This window comes from Cervus canadensis, chromosome 18, assembly GCF_019320065.1.
Source record: "Cervus canadensis isolate Bull #8, Minnesota chromosome 18, ASM1932006v1, whole genome shotgun sequence".
Lineage (NCBI taxonomy): Eukaryota > Metazoa > Chordata > Mammalia > Artiodactyla > Cervidae > Cervus > Cervus canadensis.
In genome coordinates, this window is record NC_057403.1 from 19905366 (window position 1) to 19912303 (window position 6938).

A 6938-nucleotide genomic window follows, 5' to 3' on the forward strand; every position below is an offset into this window, starting at 1 on the left:
CCTGGAAAATCCCATAGACAAAGGAGCCTCGGGGGCTGCAGTCCATAGAGTTGGAAAGAGTTGGACATGACTGAGCAGCTATGGGCAGCACACCAATGTTCGAGTGTGCAGTATAATCTCACTGATCAGAGTTCCCAGGCTGTACATGACAGCCCTAGAATAAATATTTACTTTATAGTGAGAAGTTTCTACCTCTCATCCATCCATCAAGATCCAAGAAAGATCTTGATCAAAATGGGAAATGTTACAAAGAATAAACAGCAACCTCAACTAAATAGAGTTGGGGGACCTGAAGGGGGCTCTCTCACACCCTAAAAAGATAGCAGAGCCCAATGAGGAAAAAAAGATAAAGACTCAACCAATGAAAGCAGCAGAGTCTTTGTTGACTGTGGCCCACCACCACCCCCGACACCAACTTCTTTTTCCTCTCTAGAAAATACTCTACTTTCCCTGCCATTCGAGAACTTATCATGACTTGCTATGGTTACATGATCCCAAATTAATCCATATTTGCTGGAGAAACAAATGCCTCCTAGTCTATTTGTCATGTCAAGAGTAGTCTACACCAAAAAAAAAAAGAAGTAGTCTGCACCAACAGGTAAAATATAAACTATAAAAGTCCATCCACGAAAATATTTACTTTCAGGGCACCACTAATAAGAAATCAGAAGTGAATAATTGCTGGATAATAGTGGGCTGCTTACAATAGATTTAAAGTTTTCTCTATGTAACATCTTATGCCCATCAAATGAAACAATAAATGCCAAAATGTTTACTTTACTTGTGGTATTTGTCTCATGGAAAGATATGTTTAATACTATTTTTTTGTGTTGCTGATTTAAAATAGTTTTATTTGAGAATAATAGTCTCATTTTAAGAAAATAGATTTATTTAGATAGTGTATTGAGACAAAAATGTATATTCCACCAGTTTTCTGTATTGTTTATGTTATCTGTATTTTTCTTTTTATTTATTTTTAGATAAGCATTTTTTTCCCATGTTATCTGTATTTTTAAAACATACGTAATTAGTGCCTTCCAGCTGCAAGGTGTAATACGATTTTTTATTCAATTTTTATTTTGTTTTGGAGATAACTGATTTACAATGCTGTGTTTAAGGTGTTACTGCAAAGTGATTCAGTTTTATATACATGTATATATATAGTAGAGTCCCTTGTGCTATACAATAGGTCCTTGTTGATTACCATTTTATGTAGAGTGGTGTGTATATGCTAATCTCAACACCCTGATTTATCCCTCCCCACTTCCTTTCCCCTTTGGTAACTGCAAGTTTGCTTTCTATGTCTGTGAGTCTGTTTCTCTTTTGTGAATGAGTTCATTTGTATCATTTTTTTAAAAAATTCCACATACAAGTGATATGATATGCTATTTGTCTTTGTTTGACTTTACTCACTTAGTAGATATAATTTAAATGAGCCAAGAAAATATAAACAAAAAATTATTTTAGTTGTATAACTTTGCTGCTTTTATGGCAAACCTGTCTGTTGCCTGATGCATACAATTTAACTTAGCCAATGTTGAGAAAGTTTTGTGTCATGGATTGAAAAGTAAACCAGTTTCAAGAGACTGTTCAGTAAAATTTTCAGTTCTGATGATTGGAATTCTACTTTTGGAGGATTTATCATATGTTGCAACAAAAATAAAGCCAAGTTAATTATTTTTCAATGGTGTTGTTGGGGATTAATAAGTAAAAATACTGCCCTTTGCCAAGAAACCATTTGGTTTTTTGTTTGCTTTTTTAGGAAGACAGCAATCTTTTTCTAATATTTATTTATTTTTGGCTGTGCTGGTCTTTGTTGCTGTGTGGCGACTTTCTCTAGTTACGCAGTGAGGGCTTCTCATTGCAGTTGCTTCTCTTGTTGTGGGGAGTGCGCTCTAGGACACGTGGGCTCAGTAGTCGTAGCTCTCTGGCTCTAGAGCACAGGTTCAATAGTTGTGGCGCACAGGCTTAGCTGTCCCAAGGCCTGTGGATTCTTCCGGAACCAGGGATCAAACCCGTGTCTCCTGCATTGGCAGGCAGGCAGATTCCTATCCACTGGACCACCAGGGAAGTCCAAGAAACCATTTGTTTTGATAGTACACCACACTTTGAAACCTTCAGAGTTAAATTTAGAATTTATTGACCTTAGGTGTTATTTCCAGGTAAGCAGAACCAGACACAATATAATGGGAACCAAAGTTCTGGGGTTGCATGTGGGGTGAGATTTGCTGATGCACATCATGGAACCAAGACACAGAATGGAATTCCAGCTAAGGTAACATTTGAAAAGACTCAGATACAGCTTAAAAAAAAAAAAAAACTTTATAGAATAAATGAGGAGAATTTAACCTAAAAATGTTACAGTAGATGGGTGTTATTAGTTCCAGATAGTAGCTACCCTTAGTGCGTAATGACTGGGAAGGGTCATGCCAAGGTTTCTGGGAGCACCAGTGTTCTTTTTCTTGATCTGGCGCTGTTTACATCGGCTGTGTCTATTTTGAAAATTCATAGCAGGGCATAATCATTGGCATGTTAGTTTCACTACAAAAATTAAGGGAAAAATTAGTAGATACATGAAGAAGAAGATGCCAGATGCTTAGTTGAGTTTGGTAGATCAAGGCCAAAGAAAAAAATATCACATTGTGATGATCAAAGAGGTAAGAACTATAATGGGGACAAGTCACAGAAAGGGTGTGGAGACCTATTAAGGAGGAAGAGCACTTGTGCTAAATGAGGGTAACAACTCCACAGGGATATAACACAGCTGGTGGGAAAAAGACCATCATTTAAAAATGAAGACAAAAAAAAAAAAGGAAGACAACTTCCTAACGAAGTTCATCTGACATGCATGTCCAAACCACATCTTGGGTAGAAGTGTTAGCGCAAGGAGGGTCTGGAGACCCTCCCTTCTGTAGGCCTCGATTCTTGGTAAGGACCCAAGGAAGAATCTCAGGGCTTACTCCTAGCAAGAAAGTTTACTAACTATAAGGAAAGAAAGAATAATGAAAATAAATGAAAAAAAAAACAACAAAACAAACAAACAAAAAAAGAATGGGTGGCAAAGAGATGGACAGGACAGAGAGACTGAGCCCACACAAAGAAAGAAAGAAAGAGAGAACACCTCAAGAGAGAGGTGAGCCAGGCGAAGGGAAGCAAATGGCTCTAGAGGGCTGGGTGACCCAGGTTCTGAAGCAGGATCATTTGCATAATCCAGGGGTGGGGGTGTCGCTGATTGACAGCCTTGATTGACAGTTGCAGGTTATATCCCAAGACGCTCTACCATGCATGTCCTTCCCATAATTCAGTCTGTTACAATTAGATGTATGTATTCAGTATTCATGGAATATTCATGAGTTGTTAGCGAGTCCAATAGCCACCAAGGTTGCTTTAGTACAGCATGGTGTGAAGTGTGCGCATGTGCTAGAGTAGGGACGGTCCACCATTCGCCAAGTGGGTTTCTTTTTTAACTGGCCCCTGACTTTTTTGAGAACTGGTGGGAACATGTTAGGGGCTGCTGCTGCTGCTGCTAAGTCGCTTCAGTTGTGTCCGACTCTGTGCGACCCCATAGACGGCAGCCCCCCAGGCTCCTTTGTCCCTGGGATTCTCCAGGCAAGAATACTGGAGTGGGTTGCCATTTCCTTCTCCAGTATTAGGGGCAGGGCTGGTAAATTGCTTGGTGGGATTAGGTAGCTATTAGGCCACTTCTCGGTTGCTCTCAGCTAACTTCCTGGCTATCAGAAGCAGCAATGAAAAACACATCTATTTTAAACTACATAGAGAGTCCCTATGAGACTTTATCTAAGGATGAAGCACAAATTTTAAAGCTCATGGAGAAAACGAAATCTCTTCAGAGGAAAAGCACCCATCAACGTGGTGTTTGATATCTTGTCTGCACCATGGGAAGCTGGAAATAGAATAGAAGTGACCAACTTAATGAAAAGGGTTCAGCAGAAGAATCCGATGTCTGGACGATGTAGAATCCACCAGCTATGATGAAAAGTCATTAGCAAAATTTTAAATTACCATTTCACTTACATAATATCTCTGGGTACTTAAATGGAACAGTGAATTAAATAAAAGACCTCAAAATTGCAGAATATGAAAATGATAAACAGATGCTGAGGAAACAGTTATCCAAATTACATCTATTTAAAGCAAATACAGGGTAGTAGTCCACAAAGGGTCTTGTTTCCTAAAGAAAAGTTACTGAAAATGAAGGAACACATTTCATTAAAATTCTCCTAAGAGATTGGATTGAAATATGAAACACACACAATAACATAAGTGGAGTTATTATTCTGTATAAATATATGCAGACGTTGAAAAGCAAACACTGGCATTTAACTACGCAAAGGAGTAAAATTCTTCTCAGTTCTCCTAACCTGCTGTCTTTTTAAAGCTCTGTCATACACCTTTATACTTTTTCTATACTATAAATATTCTCTATATGGCCTCTGTTACTCATCAACATATGCCCAACCTCTAAAATAGTGCTGGGAAAAAGTAAACTGTGCAATTATATGTTTATTGAATACATAAATGACTTTTCCCAGAGCAACACTGTTGAATAGAAATTAACTCAATCACCATGTAATTTTAAATTTCCAAGCAGCCACATTTCAGAAAACAGCAAAACCAAGCAGATAAAGTTAGTTTCAGTGACATATTTACAATACTTTTAATTTATACATAATTAGCATAATTTAACTAAGGAATCAATATGAAAATTATTAATTTCACATTTATGTACTCTTCTCCTTTGGAAGATTTCAAATGCAAAGATATTTCTAAGTTCCCACCTCAATGGGAATTATACTAGCCCCAAATTAAGTGCTCAACTTAATTATACTAGCCCCAAATTAAGTGCTCAACAGTCCATGCTGGAGAGTGCTCTGTTGTGGAAAGAAGATATAAGCATCAGATCATCTACTAAATGTTCTCTGAGAAAAGGTAATTGTCATCCGTGAAAGGAAGGAAGTCAGTTTGGAAAGTTTATTTTTCATCAGCACAAAAGGGCAGAGGAATGGGTAGCAGGAGGAAATTATCGCAGTAATTCTCTCCATTTCTGGGTTTTTCTTGGGTAAATAAAACAAGTAGAAGGCAATAAAGTCGTTTAAGCAATAAAAGAAAACAAAGCAACCTACCAGCAAAAGAATAGTGTGGGTGGCTTTGATTTCAGGAGATGACTGGGGAGAGAGGCTGAGGTTGTGAACATGCTGGGCTCTCTGGTGGTGTTTGTAGAGGAGGGTCACCACGTAAATGCTGGACCACATCATGAGGCTCACAAAGAGGAGATCTCGAATCACCATGGCATTCAAAAATGCCATTGAATTGTGGTGTTCCAACTGGCTGGTTTGACAGTGTACTGTATAATACCCAGGACCAGCAAATGTGAAATTGTTCCTTGCTCTTACAGTTTCAATGATGTGGATATAGATGAGCAAGTTGATGACCCAGAAGAAAAGGAAAGAGGGGTAAATGCACATAGAGAGTTTAGATCTAAGCCACGCCCACTTAGAATTAAGGGGATTGATGGTGATAGCTTGGAACACACTCAGGAAAGTGGTAGTACAGATCGAAAGACCCCGGGTAACTCTATATATGTACAAAGTGGCCTTACAACCAACATCATCCAGAAAATATCTTTTTCCAAAGGATGACATGACATCTGGTATCAACTTGAACAAGATAGTCAAAATATTGACCAAGGTCAGGTGTATGAATATCACATCAATGGGCTTTTTCAGGCAAGACTGAGTTAAGAAAGTGTCTATATATAGCATGAAGAGCACCAAGTTCCCCATGAGCCCAACACAAATCAGAGATATGAAGAGAAACCCCAAGATTGCATCACTTGGAAACATTATCTTCATATAGTTTTATATGTTTTCCTTCGATTAGCCAGGTTTCAAAGGAAGCAAAATAAATTATATTTTGAAATTAGAAATAATAGAGCCTCTTGAAGAATATGGTATCTGATGGTTCAGTATAAGGAAACGGAGTTGGTAGTTTCAACTCTTCCATATTTCAGGCCAAGATGTGTCATTTCCAGGGATTAAATTCCAGGGTTTCTTCAAAGTCTGAGAATACAGAATTAGGTTTATAAAGAGAGTAGGATTCAAACGACTATTTCAAATGCAGGGAGGAAGGAAGAAAGAATTACACTAGCAAAGAAGTGGCAAATTAATCCTGCGAAGAAATAAATGGAATCAACACAAGCAAAAGCAGAAATTAATTCATCACAAACTTCATACGGAAAGTAAAAACATAGAAAAGTTAGATCCTTCAGAAGAGTCATAAAATCAACAAACCTATGGGGGACTGTAACATTTCCCTTAGGGAAAGCATAAATGATGTCAAGATTAAATTTTTTTAAAGAGAGTGCTGGAGAAGTTGTCAATATTAGGAAATAACACAATACCGTGATTATGCCAATATGTTTGGAAATTTAAGAAATTTGTGGGCAACTTTCTAGGAGACCCAACTTATCAAACAAAGATACTGGAATAATAGAAAAGCATAAATATGCAATCCTCCTCATTAGAAAATTGAACAGTAGCAAAAATTGTTCCAGATGAATTCTCAAACATCTCAGTGTTGAAGCACGCCGAACGCATCAGATACAAATCGTATCAGTGAACCACTGCTAAGGACAGAAGGGAGAACATTCCATTAATCACATTTTGAGGTTGGCACAAACTTGGTAGCAACATTGAACAAACATAATGTGAAAAGCACAATTACAGAACTATTTCAAGAACCAAAGGAAATACAAATCTACACAAAATAACTGGAAAATTGTGTCCACCATGTGTAAAAAGAATCAAGCATTTGACCAAATAATTATCTCAAACATGGAAATTAATTTTAACATCAGAAACCTTATCTGCATGATTATCCACACTACTAAAGGCACAAGACATGTAGGATGACTTTAA